This window comes from Moschus berezovskii, chromosome 3 (assembly GCF_049115385.1).
Source record: "Moschus berezovskii isolate FMDL1 chromosome 3, NW_MosBer_1.0, whole genome shotgun sequence".
Lineage (NCBI taxonomy): Eukaryota > Metazoa > Chordata > Mammalia > Artiodactyla > Moschidae > Moschus > Moschus berezovskii.
Genome location: NC_142462.1, coordinates 23,774,653 through 23,797,398, shown reverse-complemented (window position 1 = coordinate 23,797,398; position 22,746 = coordinate 23,774,653).

The window sequence follows — 22,746 nt, the reverse complement described above, 5'->3', positions numbered from 1 at the left end:
CGGTCAGCCTTCTTCACAGTCCAACTCTCACATCCATACATGACCACGGGAAAAACCATTGCCTTGACCTTGGTTGGCAAAGTAATGTCTCTGCTTTTTAATATACTATCAAGGTTGGTCATAACTTTCCTTCTAAGGAGCAAGCGTCTTTTAATTTCATGGCTGCAATCAGCATCTGCAGTGATTTTGGAGCCCAAAAAAACAAAGTCTGACACTGTTTCCACTGTTTTTCCATCTATTTCCCATGAAGTGATGGGACCAGATGCCATGATCTTTGTTTTCTGAATGTTGAGCTTCAAGCCAACCTTTTCACTCTCCTCTTTCACTTTCATCAAGAGGCTTTTGAGTTCCTCTTCACTTTCTGCCATAAGGGTAGTGTCATCTGCATATCTGAGGTTATTGATATTTCTCCCAGCAATCTTGATTCCACCTTGTGCTTCTTCCAGCCCAGCGTTCCTCATGATGTACTCTGCATATAAGTTAAATAAGCAAGGTGACAATATACAACCTTGACGTACACCTTTTCCTATTTGGAACCAGTCTGTTGTTCCATGTCCAGTTCTAACAGTTGCTTCCTGACCTGCATACAGGTTTCTCAAGAGGCAGGTCAGGTGGTCTGGGATTCCCATCTCTTTCAGAATGTTCCACAGTTTATTGTGATCGACACAGTCAAAGGCTTTGGCATAGTCAATAAAGCAGAAATAGATGTTTTTCTGAAACTCTCTTGCTTTCTCCATGATCCAGCGGATGTTGGCAATTTGATCTCTGGTGCCTCTGCCTTTTCTAAAACCTGCTTGAACATCTGGGAGTTCACGGTTTACATACTGCTGAAGCCTGGATTGGAGAATTTTGAGCATGACTTTACTAGCGTGTGAGATGAGTGCAATTGTGCGATAGTTTGAGCATTCTTTGGCATTGCCTTTCTTTGGGATTGAAATGAAGACTGACCTCTTCCAGTCCTGTGGCCACTGCTGAGTTTTCCAAATCTGCTGGCATATTGAGTGTAGCACTTTCACAGCATCATCTTTCAAGACTTGAAATAGCTCAACTGGAATTCCATCACCTCCACTAGCTTTGTTCGTAGTGATGCTTTCTAAGGCCCACTTGACTTCACATTCCAAGATGTCTGGCTCTAGGTCAGTGATCACGTTATCGTGACTATCTTGGTCGTGAAGATCTTTTTTGTACAGTTTCTGTGTATTCCTGCCACCTCTTCTTAATATCTTCTGCTTCTGTTAGGTCCATACCATTTCTGTCCTTTATCGAGCCCATCTTTGCATGAAATGTTCCTTTGGAATCTCTAATTTTCTTGAAGAGCTCTCTTGTTTTTCCTATTCTGTTGTTTTCCTCTATTTCTTTGCATTGATCACTGAGGAAGTCTTTCTTATCTCTCCTTGCTATTCTTTGGAACTCTGCATTCAGATGCTTATATCTTTCCTTTTCTCCTTTGCTTTTCGCCTCTCTTCTTTTCACAGCTATTTGTAAGGCCTCCTCAGACAGCCATTTCGCTCTTTTGCATTTCTTTTCCATGGGGATGGTCTTGGTCCCTGTCTCCTTTACAATGTCACGAACCTCCGTCCAGAGTTCATCAGGCACTCTATCAATCAGATCTAGTCCCTTAAATCTATTTCTCACTTCCACTGTATAATCATAAGGGATTTGATTGAGGTCATATCTGAATGGTCTAGTGGTTTTCCCTACTTTCTTCAATTTAAGTCTGAACTTCTCAATAAGGAGTTCATGATCTGAGAATGTACCGTCTCACACTAGTCAGAATAGCCAAAATTATAAAATCTATAACAAAAAATGCTGCAGAGGGTATGGAGAAAAGGGAACCTTGTTACATTGTTGGTGGAATGTAAATGGTATGGAGGTTTCTTAAAAAAATAAAAATAGGATGACCATTAGTTCAGTTTAGTTCAGTTCAGTTGCTCAGTCATGTCCAACTCTTTGCGGCCCCATGAATCAGAGCATGCCAGGCCTCCCTGTCTATCACCAACTCCCGGAGTTCACTCAAACTCATGTCCATCGAGTCGGTAATGCCATCCAGCCATCTCATTCTCTGTCATCCCCTTCTCCGCCTGCCCCCAATCCCTCCCAGCATCAGAGTCTTTTTCAGTGAGTCAACTCTTTGCTTGAGATGGCCAATGTACTGGAGTTTCAGCTTCAACATCAGTCCTTCCAATGAATGCTCAGGACTGATTTCCAATAGGATGGACTGGTTGGATCTCCTTGCAGTCCAAGGGCTTCTCAAGAGTCTTCTCCAACACCACAGTTCAAAAACATCAATTCTTCGGTGATGCTTTCTTCACAGTCCAACTCACATCCACACATGACCACAGGAAAAACCATAGCCTTGACTAGATGGACCTTTGTTAGCAAAGTAATATCTCTGTTTTTTAATATGCTATCTAGGTTGGTCATAACGTTCCTTCCAAGAAGTAAGCGTCTTTTAATTTCATGGCTGCAATCAGCATCCACAGTGATTTTGGAGCCCCAAAAAATAAAGTCTGACACTGTTTCCACTGTTTCCCCATCTATTTCCCATGAAGTGATGGGACCAGATGCTATGATCTTAGTTTTCTGAATGTTGAGCCTCAAGCCAACCTTTTCACTCTCCTCTTTCACTTTCATCAAGAGGCTTTTGAGTTCCTCTTCACTTTCTGCCATAAGGGTGGTGTCATCTGCATATCTGAGGTTATTGATATTTCTCCCATCAATCTTGATTCCAGCTTGTGCTTCTTTCAGCCCAGCGTTCCTCATGATGTACTCTGCATATAAGTTATATAAGCAGGGTGACAATACACAACCTTGACGCGCTTCTTTTCCTATTTGGAACCAGTCTGTTGTTCCATGTCCCGTTCTAACTGTTGTTTCTTGACCTGCATACAGGTTTCTCAAGAGGCAGGTCAGGTGGTCTGGTATTCCCATATGACTCAGCAATTCCACTCCTGGGCATACATCTGGAGGAAACCATAATTCCAAAAGATACATGCACCCCAACATTTATTGCAGCACTATTTACAATAACAGGACAAGAAAGCAACCTAAATGTCCATCAACAGCGGAGTGGGATGGAGAATTTCTCAACCATAAAACTGGCATGTGCCATTTTCAGAGATATCAGTGGACTATCACACTGAGTGAAGTAAGTCAGAAAGAGGAAAATAAGTATAGATGGGAAGTCTAGAAAAATGGTGTAGATGAATCTATTTGCAAAACAGAAATAGAAACACAGAAGTAGAGAAAAAATATATGGACACTGAGGGGTGAGGATGGTGGTGGGATGGGTTGGGAGATTGGAATTGATGTCTGTACGCTACTATATATGGAGCAGATGGCTGGCGCTGAGCTGCACTGTGCTTATTTGCTCAGTCATGTCTGACTCTTTGTGACCCCATGGGCTGTAGCCCATCAGGCTCCTCTGTCCATGGGTAGGCAAGAATACTGGAGTGGGTTGCCATGCCCTCCTCCAGGAGATGATTCTAATCCAGGGATCAAAGCCAGGTCTCCTGCATTTCAGGCAGATTTTTTACACCTGAGGTACCAGGGCTGGTGAAGGCCTACTGTACAGAACATGGAGATAAAGGGAACGATTTGTTTGTTTTTAAGTTAACCTTAAAAATGCATTCCAATATACAGTAGGTGCAGACAAATACTGGTGGTTTCCACTTATAATAACCAGAATAGTCAAATTCATAGAGTCAGAAAATACACTGGTAGATGCCAGGAGTAGAGGATTAGGGTTGGGGAGGGAGTTTGGGGAGTTAGTGTTTAATGGGAACAGAGTTTCAGTTTAGGAAGGTAAACAGTTTTGGGGGATGGATGATAGCAATTATGAAGAGTTGCCCAACAATGAGAATGTACTTAATACCCTTGAACTGTACTGTTAAATAGTATGTTTTATACTATGTGACTTTTACCAGAGTAAAAAATAAATAAATAAATAAAAATAATGATGAATTATTGATATATTGAAAGTAGGTCTTAGATGTTCTCAACATAAACACAAAAATTAATTATGCGAGGTGTTGAATGTGTTAACTAATCTTATTGTGGTAATCATTTTGCAATATATTTATATACATAATGTATACATATACACACATTTGCAATATATACGTATATTGAGATATATATATATAATGTCTCAAATTATTACATTATCTCCTTAAATTTACACAACATTATGCATCAGGTGGATTTCAATGGAGGTGAAAAAGTAAAATAAACTTGTTTTAACTATGTAAATAAAAGTCTGACAGGATGAGAGTGTAAACAACAATTCCATAGTCTATAAAATAATCAAGTACAACTTAAAAATAATATTCCAAAAATTGAAGAACTCCAGAGATGGTTTGAAAAGCAGGTCAGTCACAGCTGCAAAGAAGATATTTAAACTGGAAGAAATATTTTTTCAATAGAAAATATGCAATTAGAAAATACCCAGAGTGAAGTATACAGAAGAAAAAAGGATATAAATGAATATAAAAGATATATGAGATCCAGACGAGAACCATCAGTGCAAGTCATTTTAGTACTAGGAAAGGAAAACCAGTAATGCAAGGGCAATAATAGAAGACACGTAAGCCAAAGACATGCAAAATTAATGAAAGGGGGAAAAAAAACTATTGAATTATTTTTTAAAAAGATCACACGTGGAAATATCATTTTTAAAATACCTGAAAACCAAAGAGAAAAACTTAAAAACACCAATTTTAAAAATCATCTTCTAATATACAGTATTATTAAGAGAGCTATTTGCCAACAGGAATGAAGGAACATTAAATCCAACAATTAAAATCTTTGAAGATTTTGAAAGAAACTTATCTATGTAAAACTCTAAATTGTAGAAAATACACTTCAAAACTGAAGTCAAAGTGAAGACAACTTTTAACTCATGGGACTTGGGAGTTTATAATCATTAGAACAAAATTTCCAAAATATTCTAAAAAAATATCAAAGCAGAAAGAAAATTATTCCACAAGGAAGCATGATATCTCAGAAGATATATCATTTCATATTAAAATGCAAGAGAACAATAACATAAACCTCATGTGCAGTCAGGTGAAGGAGTTAAATACTGTAAGGAATATATATTGTCTCAGCAGTAGTAAAGACAGTCATTCCCTCAGTGCTGTCTGACTCTGCGACCCCACAGACTGTAGCCTGTCAGGCTACTTTGTCCATGAGATTCTCCAGGCAGAATACTAGAGTGGATTACCATACCCTTCTCCAGAGGATCTTCCCAACCCAGGGGTTGAACCCTGGTCTCCTGCATTGCAGACAGATTCTTCACCATTTGAGCTACAGGGAAGTCCTATGAGAGTAAAGGCAGGGCATTCCATAAAATGAAAGAGTGAATCCAATCATAAAATAAAATTGTATCCATCAGTTACATAGCCTCAAGTCATACAAAGCCAAAACTGCAGAACTGAGAGATAAATTTAAAAATCATAATTAAATATTTAGCCTAGCTTTCTAAGTAAATAATAGAAAAAGAGACAAAAATTCAACAAAGATGCAATATTTGAAAAGCATAGCTAGATGCTGATTTAACTTCTGATGTTCACAATTGCTTGTGGTAGACAAAATAATGGGACTCTCCAGGTGGCACAGTGGTAAAGAAGGTGCCTGCAACCCAAGAGACACCAGAGACACGGGTGTGATCCCTGGGTCAGGAAGGTCCCATGGAGAAGAAAATAGCAACTCACTCTGATATTCTTGCCTGGGAAATTCCACAGCCAGAGGAGCCTGGAGGGATACAGTCTACTGGGTTGCAAACAAGTCAGACATGACTTAGCAACTATGCACCAAAGTAATACAGAATGATATCTCCCAAGATATCCATGCCTAAATCCCCAGAATCTGTGAATATGTTACCTTCTATTGGAAAAAATTCTGATAAAAGCTATCTACAAAATCTCTACACAAAATATAAAGCTTAATTCTGAGCAAAAAGTTGGATACAACTGAGTGACTGAGCACCCAAAAAACATGTTTGTGTACAAATAAATGTGAAAAGAAGGTATAGACAACTTTCATAAATAATAAGGCAGATAATTAGGTCCCTGGATATATAACATATAAAAGTCAAATATATTCCGATGTATTCCACATGTTAGACATGTTTTATGATAACAAAAGCTGTCAATAAAACAAATGAAAATATATGACTTGTAAATAAAACTTTTCACAGATATTATTGAGAAAAATTTTAACAGGCCTAATTGAATTACTGGTATACTTTATTAACGAGGTAGGAGACTAAATAGCAGAAAGATGCCAATATGCTAAGGTTGATTTAGAGAATAATTTGGATTCTTGTCAATATCATAGCACTATTTGTGCAAGTTGATAAATTTATTTAAAAATATATATGGAAGGCAAAGAACCAAAAAATCACATGAATAATTCTGCCTAAGAAAAACTCACATACACTCTCAGATAGTAAGGTCTACTACAAAGTGTTTTTGGACAATGTGTTATTGTCATGAGAAGAAGCAAATAGAAAAGGCACAGGATAGAGACTCTATAAAGAGATCACTACTTCTGTGATCACCGGATTCTTAAAAAATTTGCTATTACAAATTAGAGTGAAAAGTATGATTATTTTAATAAATGGTAATGCAAAAACTCAATATTCAAATAGAAAAAAGTTATTCCCATCTACTATATCACACCATACATAAAAACCAATTACAGATGGACTGTAAATTTGAGTGTGAATGGTGAAACAATAAAGCTTACAGAAGAGAACAAGGAGAACATCTTTATGACCTTACAGTAGGCAAAACATGGTTGCTATTGTTCAGTCACTCAGTCATGACTGACTCTTTGTGACCCATGGACTTCAGCATGCCAGGCTTACCTGTCCTTCACCATCTCCTGGAGTTTGCTCAAACTCATGTCCATTGAGTTGGTGATGCCATCCAACCATCTCATCCTCTGTCATACCCTTCTCCTCCTGCCTTCTATCTTTCCCAGCATCAGGGTCTTTCCCAATGAGTCAGCTCTTCACATCAGATGGCCAAAGTGTTAGAGCTTCAGCATCAGTCCTTCCAATGAATATTCAGGGTTGATTTCCTTTAAGATTGACTGGTTTGATCTCCTTGCAGTCCAAGGGACTCTCAAGAATCTTCTCCAACACCGCAGTTCAAAAGCATTAATTCTTCAGCACTCAGCCTTCTTTATGGTCCAACCCTCATATCCATACATGCCTACTGGAAAAACCATAGCCTTGATTATACAGACTTTTGTAGGCAAAAGTAATGTCTCTGCTTTTTAATACAGTAGGTAGGTTTGTCATAGCTTTTCTTCCAAGAAGCGCTGATTAAATCAGTCTCAAGATTTGCTAACCATAAAATAAAATAATGATACATGAGACTGCAATAAAATTAAAATTTTATGTCCAATAAAATTCAGAGAATGAAAACTATGTGTGATATATACAACTTATATACAAAGCACTTATTCATAATACATAAAACTTACTTACCAATTAATAAGAAAAAGACAATGTAGTTTATAAAAGATACATGGGGTAGTGTGGATATGACTTAAACAGGAATTTTATGGTGTCAGCATAATTAATTAACATCAGTAGTAAACATATTAAGCCCATGATATGATACAAGTATATACCAACAGAATGATGGCAGATGATCAAAATGAAAACAGACTAAGTACTAGATTTTTCAATTCATTAATTTCTGTTCTTAAATCATCCTTCTTTTTCCTGCTTCCCAATATTTACCTTATATTTCTCTCTCTAATTATTGATGTTACACATATAGCTCAATAATTGTTATTATTCTTTTCTCTCCAAATATTAACATATAAGGCTATATTTCTGAAAGTTCTAATTTAACTAAATTTCCAATAATCTGATAGGGATTATTTTTATTTACTTTCAGTCTTACTTTAAAATATCTATTATAATTGTTTTTCCTTTTATTCCTTTATTTATGAATTATTTAGCTGTTTAATCTTTAAAGTTTCAACTTCATTGGGATTTTCCTTGGTATCTTTTTCCAATATAAAAGAAAATATAGAGTATATAATACCAATCCTATGATATAAATTTTTATAAATGTTACACGTGTGCTTGAGGAGAACCTCAATTCAATTATTGTTGATGCAATATTCTTTACAAGACGCCTACATCAAGCTTGCTCATTTTCCTGTTCAAATCTTATTATTCCTGATGTTTTCTTTAACAGGTAACTGTAGAAGTATGTCAAACTTCTCCCATTATTGATTTCTATGCTTTGTTTTGTAAATATGATAACTTTGATAAATTTTGAGACTTTTTTAGGTTTGTATCTATTTAGAATCATTATAACTTCTTGAAGAGATTGAACTTTTAAACATTACATATTTATCCTTTGTATTTTTTACACCTTAAAATCTATCTTACATTGTATTCCATATATATGAATATATAGAGTATATACATATTGATAGTCACTTAAACTGTGTTTTATGTTCACCTTGTTTTCTCTTTGCTTCCTTGTCAATACTGCCATCTACTAGTGACTGTAAGATAACATCACTTATAAGGCATACCCTAATTTCAGCTATTAAAATGTGACAAATGTGTTAGTCCAATTATCTGTGGTTTTCAGCAGTTGTTATGTGTGTGTGTTTTAATACACTTGTTGACTAATGATAATGTTCTTTTACAGTGAGCTTGTTTAGTAGTCTTGCAATTTGAATTGGTGAAATGGAGGGCTTTTACTACTAGAACTCAGTGTAGCTGGGTTTAAGAGTATGTCCCTTAGGAGAAGGGTTTTACTGATTCTGAAAGTTCTGTACAATTTCTGATTTTTTTTTTTTTCGCTTGAAAAGTCAGAAATATGGTCTAGAAAAGGATTGTCATTAGGAAAACAATGAACTTTCTAAATTCATATTGTGAATTAAGGTGAGCCTGTGTTTAGTTTGGAAATGATATTTACTCTAATAATTATTGTTACTAAATTTTTGGCATTATGAAACAGAAATTCTATGACATTATGTGTCAGTTCAGTCACTCATTTGTGTCCAGCTCTTTGTGATCCCATGAATTGCAGCATGCCAGGCTTCCCTGTCTATCGCCAAGTCCTGGAGCTTGCTCAAACTTATGTCTGTTGAGTCGGTGATGCCATCCAACCATCTCATCCTCTGTTGTCCCCCTCTCTTCCTGCCTTCAATCTTTCCCATCAACAGGGATTTCACCAAAGTGTCAGTTTTTCGCATCAGGTGGCCAAAGTATTGGAGCTTCAGCTTCAGCATCAGTCCTTCCAAAGAATATTCGGGACTGATTTCCTTTAGGACTGACTGGTTTGATCTCCTTGCAGTCCAAAGGATGGATCTCAAGAGTCTTCTGCAACACCATAGATCAAAAACATCAGTTCTTCATCTTCAGCTTTCTTTATTGTCCAACTCTCATATCCATACATGACTACTGGAAAAAACCATAGCCTTGATTATACAGACTTTTGTCAGCAAAGTAATGTCTCTGCTTTTTAATATGCTGTCTAGGTTTGTCATAGTTTTTGTTCTAAAGAGCAAGCATCTTTTAATTTCATGGCTGATATTATGTTTATCAGTGACATTTTTGAATCAAAATAACTTTTTAAAAGATTTATTTGAGTGTAGTTGATTTACAATGTTGTGTTAATTTAGGTATCAAAATATCTTAAATGAAGTAGAAGAATATATATGGCTTTATGATTAGAGAATTACATGAACATAATAAAAACTGTTAACTGATCAAAGAGGTTTGCAACACTATTTTATGGATTTTTGTGGGTCTTTCCCCCCTGTTATCTATAATAATTTCTATACTAATTCTAAATAAATATTCTGTCAAAGGTGTTAAAATATTCTTCACATTTACTTTGTAGATCTGTCAATTTTTTGGAACATTAAAAGGGTTAGGAATATACTGTTTATGGTTTTACCTTCTGTAGTTTTTCCATGTGGGGATGATTAATAATATATGATCACAATTAGTGTAAGCTACAAATCTCTGAGCAATAGTTTTAATGATCACTTTGCATTAAAATGGATTTCCCTGGTGGCTCAGACATTAGAGCCTCTGTCTACAATGCGGGAGACCCAGGTTTGATTCCTGCGTCAGGAAGATCCTCTGGAGAAGGAAATGGCAACCTACTCCAGTACTCTTGCCTGGAAAATCCCATGGATGGAGGAGTCTGGTTGGCTACAGTCCATGAGGTCGCAAAGAGTCAGACATGACAGTGACTTCCACTTCCACTTCACTTCAGTTTGCATTAAAATAGTCATATTTTTCCTCTTTAGAAAAGAAAATTCCATTACAATATTTAAGTCCATTAAAAAAAAGACACTGAGGGGTATTTTTATATATAATAAAAACATTTTAGTGGAGCAGTTTTCCATGAGCTTCAGCAGATATATACCTGTGCAACTTCGAGCAAGTACACATACAGAATATGGTCATCAGTCTCAAAGAGTTCACAGCTGGGCTTTTGCAATAAATTCTTCCCAAGATCACTGGCCCCAGAGAACCACGAATCAGCTTCTTTCACTATTGATTATTTTTTTCCTATTCTACAGTTTGAAATTAATGGGATCATAAAATATCTAGTTTTTTGTGCTTGGCAGCTTTAGCTCAGCATGATGTTTTTGAGATTCACACATTTTGTTGCTTGCATATCCATTTCGTTCCTTCTTGTACTGTTCAGTCCTATCCCTTTGTGTGTATTCACCTCTTAATGTCCATCTAAGTCATTTCAAGTTTGGGGATATTACAAATAAAACTACTATGAAAATTCATGTTCAAGTATTTCTGTGAACATATGTTTTCATTTCTCCAGGTAAATAACAAGTGTTGAATTGCTAGGCCATGTCATAAGTATATGTTTAACCTTTTAAGAATCCACCAAACTGTTTTTCCAGAATGGTTTATACCATTTTATATTTCCAGCAGCATTGTCAGAAAGCCCCAGGTGTTCTGGTTATAATGCATCCTTTTCAACAATGAATGAAAAATTCACAATATGGGGCATTCACCAAAGCTTTCAGTAACTGTAGGTTACCACTATTTCTATAATCATTGTCTTTAATACTAGTAAGATGAATGTTGCAGCAAACAGCCTGGACCATTGGACTTGGAGAGTCATGCTATTGCAAGCAGTGAAGCTTTCTGCCTGCATTGGGGTATAGCTAGATTTATATCACTACAATGCTGATGGGGTTGTTTTATTTAATAGTAAGTATAAATAAATGAAAATGCTAGTTAACAAAATGATTTATCATAATGCCGTGATTGTGTATAGTCAAAAACAGTACTGACCCTTGCAAAAAACTTTTATTTTCCATTTGTTTCTATTAGTTGAGCAATCTTGTTGACTCCTGGGGACACAAATGCCTGAGGAAGCCTTTTAGGCATCTTTCCTTTTGTTGTTCTTCTTAGTTATAAAGCATAAGTCTCAGATTACGATTTGCAAAAGCATCACTTAGCCCAGGAATCTAGGAAAACAGTATTCATTTCCTTTTGCTCCATTCTGCAGTGTTGACTACAAGTTGAGGAGAAATATTAATCTTCTCAATTATTTTTCCTTTTTTTTTTTTTTCTGCTCTAGACGTTTTTTCTTTCCCTACATAACCAAGGTGTGCCTTTATCAAGGAACATGTAAATGATTTAACAGACTCTATATAATCTTTCAATCACAAATGATAGTTTGGAAAAAAAAAATCTTTGCTTAATTTATTAGGTTTAGAATGAGACCTTTGTATCGGGACTCCTCATACATAAGAAACAATTATATAATAAAATATTTTTAAGTTATAAAATTATTCTTGACATTTCTTTCTGTGCAATTTTGGATTCTAAATGGGGCAATTAAATTTAGTTTTTCTTAAAAAAATGTACCCTGATTTGTTTCATTAGTCCTGAAGTAAAATGGAAAATTTTTTCTTTTTAATTTCTGGATTTCTACACCCTTACATGCGTACACTTAGTAGTCTGCATTATTTAAAGTTTTTTAAACTATATTAGGAAGACTTTCTTCTTTGTTTCTTACTTTTATTGGCTTGTTTTGATTTTATTTTATTTTTTTTGGTTGATCATACTTGTGTGTTAGCAGACCTAAGTTTTCAGTTGCATAAAAGAAAAATAAATATTAAATTAAGGAGGGACCTAGGGACTTGCTTATAAAATGGCTGAAAATGCTTCAGAAACTCTGCCATATTGCAATTTTTCAGTATGCATTTAACTCAGAATTCTTTAGAATTTATACTAAAATTAACAAAATAAAAGGGTGATAGAAGAATTGATACTATATACTTTGTTTACGTACTGTGTTCCAACTAGTTGACTGTTATTTTACTTTGTCCTTATTCATTTTAGGTTTCAAAAGCAATTACGCTAATTTTGCAGCAAACTTTAAGGTACTGTATATTTTCTCTAATACTTTTTGATGCATTTTTCCTTACTTTGTAAATAAGTATGGTCATCTCTTTTTTAAGCATACCCAAACAAACCAAATGAAAGTCACAGGATTTCATTACTGCAGATGTGTTTTTACTTTGGTTTGGTGGTATTGGTGGTTTTATCACTAAGTCATGTTGGACACTAGTGAACCCATGAACTGCAGTCGGCCAGGCTCCTCGTCCATGGGATTTCCCAAACAAGAATACTAGAGTGGATTACCATTTCCTTCTCCAGGGGATCTTCCTGACCTAGAAATAGAACTCACATTCCCTGCATTGCAGGTGGAGTCCTTAATGTTGAGCCAAGGAAGCCTCAAGTTTATTTTAGATCTATACATTTGTTTCCTTTTTTTAATGAATGAACATTTTTTAAATTATGTAACACTTTGCAGTTTTCCAATTTTTCATACAGGTGATTTCACTGTAGATTTTATATGGAGCATCATAAAATGCTAAGCTTGTGTTAATCTCATTTGGATTATTTTTGAATCTTGATCGTTATAAGACTTAAAGTTAATACCCACATTGTTACTAAATCAAATTTCACTTGTCTCAATGTGTACACAGTTGAAGTTAAGAATTTCACAATTACTTGATGAATTTATTAATGTAATAAGAAACAAATTAGAAAAATATTCTTATTTAAATTTTTTCAAATATTTGTGTTGACAATTAACTTTATACATAATATAGTTCAGAGAGTTTCCCAGGTGGCGTTGGTGGTAAAGAACCCACCTGCCAATGCCAGAGACATAAGAAACCTCGGTTCCACCCCTGGATCAGGAAGATCCCCCAGAGAAGGGCTTGGCAACCCACTCAGTATTCTTGTCATGGGTTGCAAAGAGCTGGATAGGGCTAAAGCAAGTTAGTATGCAAGTAGCATAGTATAGTCTAGACATTTTTCTAAAATAACACTGAACTCGATCCACTGGGAACTTGCTAAGAAGCAGTTGACCAGAAGAAACAGATCTTTCCTGAACATGAGCTTCAAATTGTCAGATATGATTGAATGTGATCCCCTTTGGCCACAAGGTTTTAGGTTGAATGCTTTTTCTTTGTTTTTTGAGGATATGAAACAATGAGTAGTAACACAGTAAAATCCCAGGAGACAGTGTCTTTGTGAACATCTACCTTCCCTGTATATATAAAATTTACATAGTCAAATTTTGAGAGACCCACAAAAGGAACCAGTGTTCACTAGTTCTGTCCTCTCCATAGATCCAGACAAATTGGTGGCCTCCTCTCAGATTTAAACTACCAGGAGTATGTTCATGAATTTGCTATAGCAAATAAATAACAACATAGAAAAATCATGGAATCTTAGAGTTAAAAGAAATCTTCAGTTCAGTTCAGTTGCTCAGTCGTGTCCGACTCTCCGCGACCCCATGAATCACACCACGCCAGGCCTCCCTGTCCATCACCAACTCCCGGAGTTCACTCAAACTCACGTCCACAGAGTCGGTGATACCATCCAGCCATCTCATTCTCTGTCGTCCCCTTCTCCTCCCACCCCCAACCTTTCCCAGCATCAGAGTCTTTTCCAGTGAGTCAACTCGTCGCATGAGGTGGCCAAAGTATTGGAGTTTCAGCTTTAGCATCAGTCCTTCCAATGAACACCCAGGATTGATCTCCTTTAGAATGGACTGGTTGGATCTCCTTGCAGTCCAAGGGGCTCTCAAGAGTCTTCCCCAGCACCACAGTTCAAAAGCATCAATTCTTCGGCGATCAGCTTTCTTCACAGTACAACTCTCACATCCATACATGACCATGGGAAAAACCATAGCCTTGACTAGACGGACCTTGGTTGGCAAAGTAATGTCTCTGCTTTTTAATATACTATCAAGGTTGGTCATAACTTTCCTTCCAAGGAGTAAGCGTCTTTTAGTTTCATGGCTGCAATCAGCATCTGCAGTGATTTTGGAGCCCCCAAAAATAAAGTCTGACACTGTTTCCACTGTTTTCCCATCTATTTCCCATGAAGTGATGGGACCAGATGCCATGATCTTTGTTTTCTGAATGTTGAGCTTCTAGCCAACCTTTTCACTCTCCTCTTTCACTTTACAGACCATTTAATTCCAAACATTACCTTAGGATAAGTGAAACCAGGGAACCAGCTATTAAAAGGACTTAGGCAATTACCCAACTTCCTGGTTTCTTTAGTTCATATTTCTTTAACTTTATTCTGTAGTGTTATTGATTTTAAGTACATGGTAATTAATAATTTCATACATGGACTCTTCTTCTTTTCTCCAGGAGGTATACTAACTTCATCCTTCCTCATGTATCGAATAGATATTATCTTAATTTTTATCCAGACTCCCTACCAGAAGAATGAAATTGTACATAGAACTGATACCCAAGTTTTGAACAATTTTAATCATTGACTCCATGAACCATAGATGAAGGTAAGGAAGAAAAAAAAAATAGTAAAGATGCAATAGAGTTATTTCATGATATTTGAGCCTGAGTAATTGCTCTTACTTTCTAAATTTGTGTTAACTTTTCCTCACTCATTTAGTGATGATACAGCCTACACTTCACCTCTGAAAGAAGTGGAAGTTTTCTGTATTGTTTTTTGTTTTAATTTCAATTTAATAAATAGTGCAAAAGTCAAGTAGTCGGTTCCCAGAATTAATGTTTTATTTTATTAATGTTTGATCTTCTTAATATTTATATTTCTACCATTTTTTGGTGTAATTCAAGTGAGAATAATCATTACCTGGCAGTCATTTGGATGTGATTGAAATATGAAGTATGCAGATTGGGAAAAGGTTGAATTAAGAAATACATTTATCACATTTTCATTTCCGCATGACAATAAATCTCTCCATTAGGTGAAACCAGCCATGTAACTATCTGCTTCCTTTAAGAGGAAAGATATCATAAAATCTAATCAGTTTTGTGAAACAGTCTTGCATGAGACTAAACAACAATTCAAAACTGACAAAATACTAAATATCACCTACTGATGCTCAATCAGAGAAAACACTGCAGACAATTAAAATTTCCACATACATGGAATATTTCCACAGCAAATCTCCATATCTTAGGGAGGTTTCTCTATATCTCTTTGCTGTGGCCATACATGCCTGGTAGTCATATATTCTTATCTGCTTACTTTGACAAGGGGGAAGCTAATGAATAAAAAGGTTGGCTAATTCATTGAAGGTCATTTTAGCAGCAGTTAAACTAGGAAGAGACCTGTCTTCCTCCCTTGCTTGAGATTCAATTTTCACCACATATTCCTCCTGTAAAGGTTCGGATCATGCTCACATTTCAGCTTAAAGTGCAAGTTGTGCTTTTAGTTTACTAATCTCCTGTCCAGAGAAATCAGTTGCAGAAGGGAAAGAACAGTGTCAGGGACCAGTTTGAATATTCTTTGCCAGTTAACATAGTGGCAAAAATATGAATCAAGTATCGTAAATCAAGGTTTACCTCCTGTATTTCTTCCCAAAAATTTTCCTCTAAAACAATAAATATTTTTGGTAATATGAAAACCTTGTTTAGTTGATCTCAAAAATTGTTTTTGAACAATTTGACTCAGTCTCCCTTGGGAACTTCAGCAGACTGTATACATGCCTGAGTAGACCATGTGAAGAGCCACTTCATGTCATGTTTTCACATTTGCTTGATAGCATCCTACCCCAACCACCTTCAGCTTTTTTCCCTGAAGGCTTTGCTATACTAGAGGAGCTTACTCAGACTGACGAAGATGAAACATGTCAGGGTGTTAATACACCTGGACTCAGTCTATCAATAGTTGGTGGATAAATACCATAGCTTTCTTCCTTTTCCAGAAGGGGTGGGCAGTCAGTTATACAGTTAAGAATGTGAATACCATATATGGAGGCGATTAATACAGCTGCTGGAGCCTCCCTGGTGACTCAGATGGTAAAGAATCCACCTGCAATGCAGGAGACCCAGGTTCCATCTGTGGGTCAGGAAGATCCTGGAAAAGGGAATGGCTACCCATTGCAGTATTCTGGCCTGGAGAATTCCATGGACAGAGGAATCTAGTGGATTACTGGAGCCGGGGTTATAAAGTCAGACATGACTAACACTTTCACTTTCACACTACGGCTGCTGCTGCAATTAACAAAAAGAAGTCATTTTTGTGACACTCTCAGAACTTAAGCTGAAGGATTTCACTGAACAGGTGATTCTACAAGGAAGGTTCACTGGTGAAGTCTGCAGTGTAGGAGGTAAGATTGCAATCCATTTTAGGTAAGAGAAAAGAATGAAAAGAAAATTCACTGAGACCAGAATAATCTTTTTTTTAGAAGAATCACCTAATTAGAGAAAAGAATATATCTCAGATAATAATGAAAGATAAGAAGAAGTCAGAGAACAAAATAAACATTTTGGGGGATTTTATCTAATAAACTTCACATAATTAATACAGATTCTTGATTCAGGATGCTCTACTCAGAAAATTATGCTATAAGATATATTAGTTTTAGGGAGAAAGGGATCTATAATCAAATCATACCTAAAATATACTTCTATATGTTTGCTGTGGTGTTTTTAAAAAAACAAAATTAAATACCATGAATATAACAAAATTTGAAAATCTGCCTACACACTGACTTATTCTTTATGAATAATACCACTTTAAGAAATGAAAAGCTTTGATATAGTGTTACATGTGGAAGGTATAAGATAGCCATGGAAATTGCAACAATGATGTCCTACCATTTTTGGTGGGCATCCCTTCACTGCTGAATTATTCTTGAAAATATGCACAAAGAATTCATTTAGGAATTTTTTCTTTAAATCAGTCAGTTAGTTCAGTCGCTCAGTCGTTTCCGACTTTTTGCGACCCCATGGACTGGGGCACGCCAGGCCTCCCTGTCCATCACCAACTCCTGGAGTTTACTCAAACTCATGTCCATTGAGTTGGTGATGCCATCCAACCATCTCATCTTCTGTTGGCCCCTTCTCCTCTCACCTTCAATCTTTCCCAGCATCAGAATCTTTTCCAATAGGTCAGCTCTTCGCATCAGGTGGCCAAAGTATTGGAGTTTTATTTTAATATATGATGTTAAAGTGGTATATTGGAGTTTACTTCTATTAACACTAAAATGTATCTGCCTTTGATTGCTATATGACAGCTAATATTTTCCATTTTAAGAGAAACTTTTAAATATAGGGTAAACAGTTATAATCGGATTATAAAGATATTTTAAGTGAATCAATATGTGCAATTCTAAATATAATTTAGAACACACAGTCTATCTCATTAAAAAAAAATTTGGGCACATATCCTTTGCATAATGTGAATTCTAGCAGAGTGGTACTAGTAATTAATCTGATACTATATTTTTATTTTCTATTTTTGATAAAGCTTACTATGTGAATGAATGTGTAGCTGCCATTTAAATATAACAAATTATATCCAAAGCTGAATACAATGCGCTAAATATTGAAAACATAGCAACCAAAGCATTATGCTTAACAGTTTCTCAGACAGACAATTTCATGAGACTGAACAATTTCCATCACTTTAATGATATCAGAATGGAGATAATCAGGAAATTTAGAAAAGAAACTTAATCACAATGAAATATATTGTTTTACTTTATTTTTTTCATTACATATTATAATTATTATTGTTTTTTAATTTTTTAATTTATTTTTTTAATTTATTTATTTTAATTGGAGGCTAATTACTTTTAAATTAGACACTACCATTTAAAAAATTATTTGTTTCCTAAATGTATAATGAATAATTACTAAAATGCTAAATTACTGACACAATTATGATATATAGCTATGTTATTATGCAGTTATGTTATATAACTATAACTTTAATAATACCAGATGACAGACCAGTGACAGTGACCAGCTTTGATGAGTCAGAAGTCCAAAGTTTCTTCACTATTTTAAAAATAATGGGCTCGGTTGATTCCTTTTTGTTGAAAGCACTATCATACTCTTTATCAGAATATTATAAAATATCCTAAAACATTTAATTATAAACCATTTTTAACCTTTCTCTGGCACTTATAAAATGGGGTCATATTACTTCATCTTGAGATGCTCGTAATTAAACAATCAAACATGTTACATACCCTAGGTATTTCAGAATACCATAGAATAAAGTTGTAGGATTGACAATACTTCAAAGAAATGCGCCTGGCCTGACTGATATTCTAACCATCACTTTCCAATGTATGCTCAATTTACATCCAATTTATCTTTTCCATTCTTAAGTTCAGTTCAGTTCAGTTCAGTCGCTCAGTCGTGTCCGACTCTTTGCGACCCCATGAATCACAGCATGCCAGGCCTCCCTGTCCATCACCAACTCCCGGAGTTCACTCAAACTCATGTCCACAGAGTCGGTGATGCCATCCAGCCATCTCATTCTCGGTCGTCCCCTTCTCCTCCCTCCCCCAACCTTTCCCAGCATCAGAGTCTTTTCTAGTGAGTCAACTCGTCGCATGAGGTGGCCAAAGTATTGCAGTTTCAGCTTTAGCATCAGTCCTTCCAATGAACACCCAAGACTGATCTCGTCTAGGATGGACTGGTTGGCTCTCCTTGCAGTCTAAGGAACTCTCAAGAGTCTTCTCCAACACCACAGTGCAAAAGCATCAATTCTTTGGCGCTCAGCTTTCTTCACCATCTAACTCTCACATCCATACATGACCACGGGAAAAACCATAGCCTTGACTAGACGGACCTTTGTTGGCTGAGTAATGTCTCTGCTTTTTAATATACTATCAAGGTTGGTCATAACTTTCCTTCCAAGGAGTAAGCGTCTTTTAATTTCATGGCTGCAATCAGCATCCACAGTGATTTTGGAGCCCAAAAAAATAAAGTCTGACACTGTTTCCACTGTTTTTCCAACTATTTCCCATGAAGTGATGGGACCAGATACCATGATCTTAGTTTTCTGAATGTTGAGCTTCAAGCCAACCTTTTCATTCTCCTCTTTCACTTTCATCAAGAGGCTTTTTAGTTTCTCTTCACTTTCTGCCATAAGGGTGGTATCATCTGCATATCTGAGGTTATCGATATTTCTCCTGGCAATCTTGATTCCAGCTTGTGCTTCTTCCAGCCCAGCGTTCCTCATGATTTTCTTCTGTTATACCTAAATGAGGATTTTGTATATATTTTTTTCATTTACTTATAAATATCATTATATAGCAATTCCCTTGCTTTTATTTTTATTTAATTTTTAAATTGAAGTGTAGTTGATTTATAATATCATTTAAGTTTCAAGTATACAGCACATCAATTCAGTTATACAAAGGTAGAGGAAGAAAAATACCATATGGTATCATTTATAAATGGATCTAAAATAAAAAGTCATGAATTTATTTCCAAAACTGAAAGGGACACTCAAACACAGAAAATAAACTTATGGGTACCAATGAGGAAAGGAATATGTAGGGAGGAATAAATTAGCAGGCTGGAATAAACATATACAATATTGTAAAGTAACTACCCTCCAATTAAAATAAATTAGTTAATTTGAAAAATAGATAACCTACAAAGACCTAGAATATCCAAAAATCTTTATTTATTTTTTTTGCCACTCTGTCTTTATTCCTATCTTTTGTTCAGAAGACAGTATTCTTCTTTTCCAATACAGACGACACAAGTCAACTACCTTTCAACAGGTGTGATATCAATTTAGCAATACTCCTAAATGAAACTGTAATTATAACATCTTTATATAAGCGACAAGAAGACAGAATTATCTGACATAAAATATGCATAGCATATCTATATGGACTAGCATCATGTTTTGGGGATGTCAAGACTTTTTTGCTTTCCCTGAGCTGTGAAGGAAAGAAGGAAGGAAACAGACTTGAGAAAACAAAGACTTATTACTCTCACGGTCAGTTGAAAAAACATGCTCTGGTGTACCTGTATTAATCAAAATCAAGAAAAAAATGATCACACAATTTCTATAAGAAAACGAAAACACTTAGAAAGGTAAAAGAAGCATTAGGAGTAATAACAGCAAAATACCAGGTGTAAAATGGAACCGTCCAATGAAAACTGGGTTGCATTATTACACATGAGCCTGACTTCCAAACCTTGGTACAGAACTTCTCTTTGATTCGAGTGCCAGTGATTCTTGTTAAAATACTATTTGACATCACTATGATATATTTTGATATTGGAAGGTATGTTTAATTATCAAACTGTTTTACATTATAAACAACAGTTCAATTTACCTTAAAAATCATAAACTAATTTTTAATGGTTATTGGCTGGCTTGCTATTTCTTTTATTTTGTGGATGCATCAGAAATGTGATAAATATAGAATTATTATAAATGTAAATGTTCATACATCTTTGTCTAATAATTCTCACATTTGTGATATGCAGATGTTTGCATATGCATAATAGCTCTGATAATTTTTCTAAAGTCCCATTTTTACACTTCATCATTTCTTTCAGCTCACTAGCTACATGAATGCACAGCAGTACTTTGGTGGTATTACAAGTGACCTTCCTAAATTTCCAAGTATTTTAGGAGCCACTTCATTGAAATTCAGACCAAAAATGAATGCAATTTACTTTTGCTTAATAATAAGGGATCATCTGGCTTCAGCTGGGTTCCTCTGACAGAGCTTAATAAAACATTTGATGAAATCTTGATTAGGCCACACAAAGCATGATATTTGGGAAACATCAAGTGTGATTTGAGTTTTTATATAACTCTAACCCTAATGTCCCTTGTGCTGAATGAAATAATCAGTTTAAATGTATGTACACTAATGATGTGTTTGTCATGAAAATAGAGCATACAATTCCTTCATCAGTGTGACAGGGGAGCACGATTGATTTAATTCATTGCTGATTTTTAAATATTTTTGTGATGGAATGCTTTTGAGAGTTCTGGTATTTTTTAAATGATCTTTTGTGTTGAATTTGTATAGTCCATGGATGATAAGCAAGGTTTTACCTTTGGTGGCTTTGTTTTTCTTTATTTTCAGTTTGAGTCCTTTGAAAGACAAGCAGATAATTGAATATACAGAGATGAAGCCAGTATGTTTCATAAAAGGTAGCAACCTCATTGCTTATGTGCACTTTACAAAAACTTGATTTCTTCTGTTGCCAACAGAGTCATTTACAACTGGGCTTTTAGTTATAAAGAATGTCCTTACCTCAGAGTTTTTGTATATCTTTGCTTCCTTTCAACTACATTAAAAAATGAGTCTTTGAGTATGTATATGTACATATGCTTGTATGTACATGATTTTGTGTGTAAGTGAAGGGGTACATATAAGAGCATTACTTGTTCCTGTTTAGTCGTTAAGTCATGTCCAACTCTTTTGTAACCCCACAGACTGTTCCCCACCAGGCTCCTCTGTCCCTGGATTTCTCAGGCAAAAATACTGGAGTGAATTGCCAATTCATTTTGCAGGAGATCTCCCTGACCCAGGCACTGAACCTGAGTCTCCCGCTTGGCAGGCAGACTCTTTATCATTGAGCCACATAGTAAACCCAATAAGACATGAATAGATATGAATGTGCATGAGTTGGGAGAGGAGAGCATATGTTCATATTAGATTAACTGGGGTGTAGTGATCATTGAGCTAATGTAAAAGCACAACAAACCCACAAAATTAATGATAAATTTTATTTATAGGATGTATTATTTTTTCTGAAGATGCTCAATGAGATTTAATTTTTATTTTATGCAGGCAGTATCTTCCACTGAATAACAGAATCCATTGTGTTCAAAGAAAGAATAACTATTCCATCAAGCTTTATATTTGGTCACATTATAGCTCCACTGTAGTTTAATAATTATTTGATTACAAATTGCACTCATAAAAAATCTGTGATAAGAGCAGAGAATAAAAGGTCTTGAGACTATCAATTAATTGACTAATACCTTCTAGGACTAACTCTATGATGTAACAAAAATAGTTAAACAAACACGTGTTAAAAAATATATTTAATTAGTATAATTCAGTGACATCAGACTTAGATAAGGCATGATATAAAAAGGATTGAAATAGTCTACAAAGAGACATCTAGATTAACAAGAATCTCTTTAGCAAACAATATAATGAAATGAAGTAAATTCTTTGGTTAATGCTGTATAAAGTTCTCTGAATGGAATAGAAGTGGAGCCTCAGTATGGAAAATAAAGATGGATAACGAGCCATAAGTCCACATGGAAATAGTCACACAATTGACAGCAGGTCATATTAAACTACTATTCCCTATATGTTTCCTAAAGTTTATTTTCAAATTAATCTCTCTCTTAATTTGAATCAGCATTATTTATTTTATTTTACTTATATATTTTATATTTCATTTATT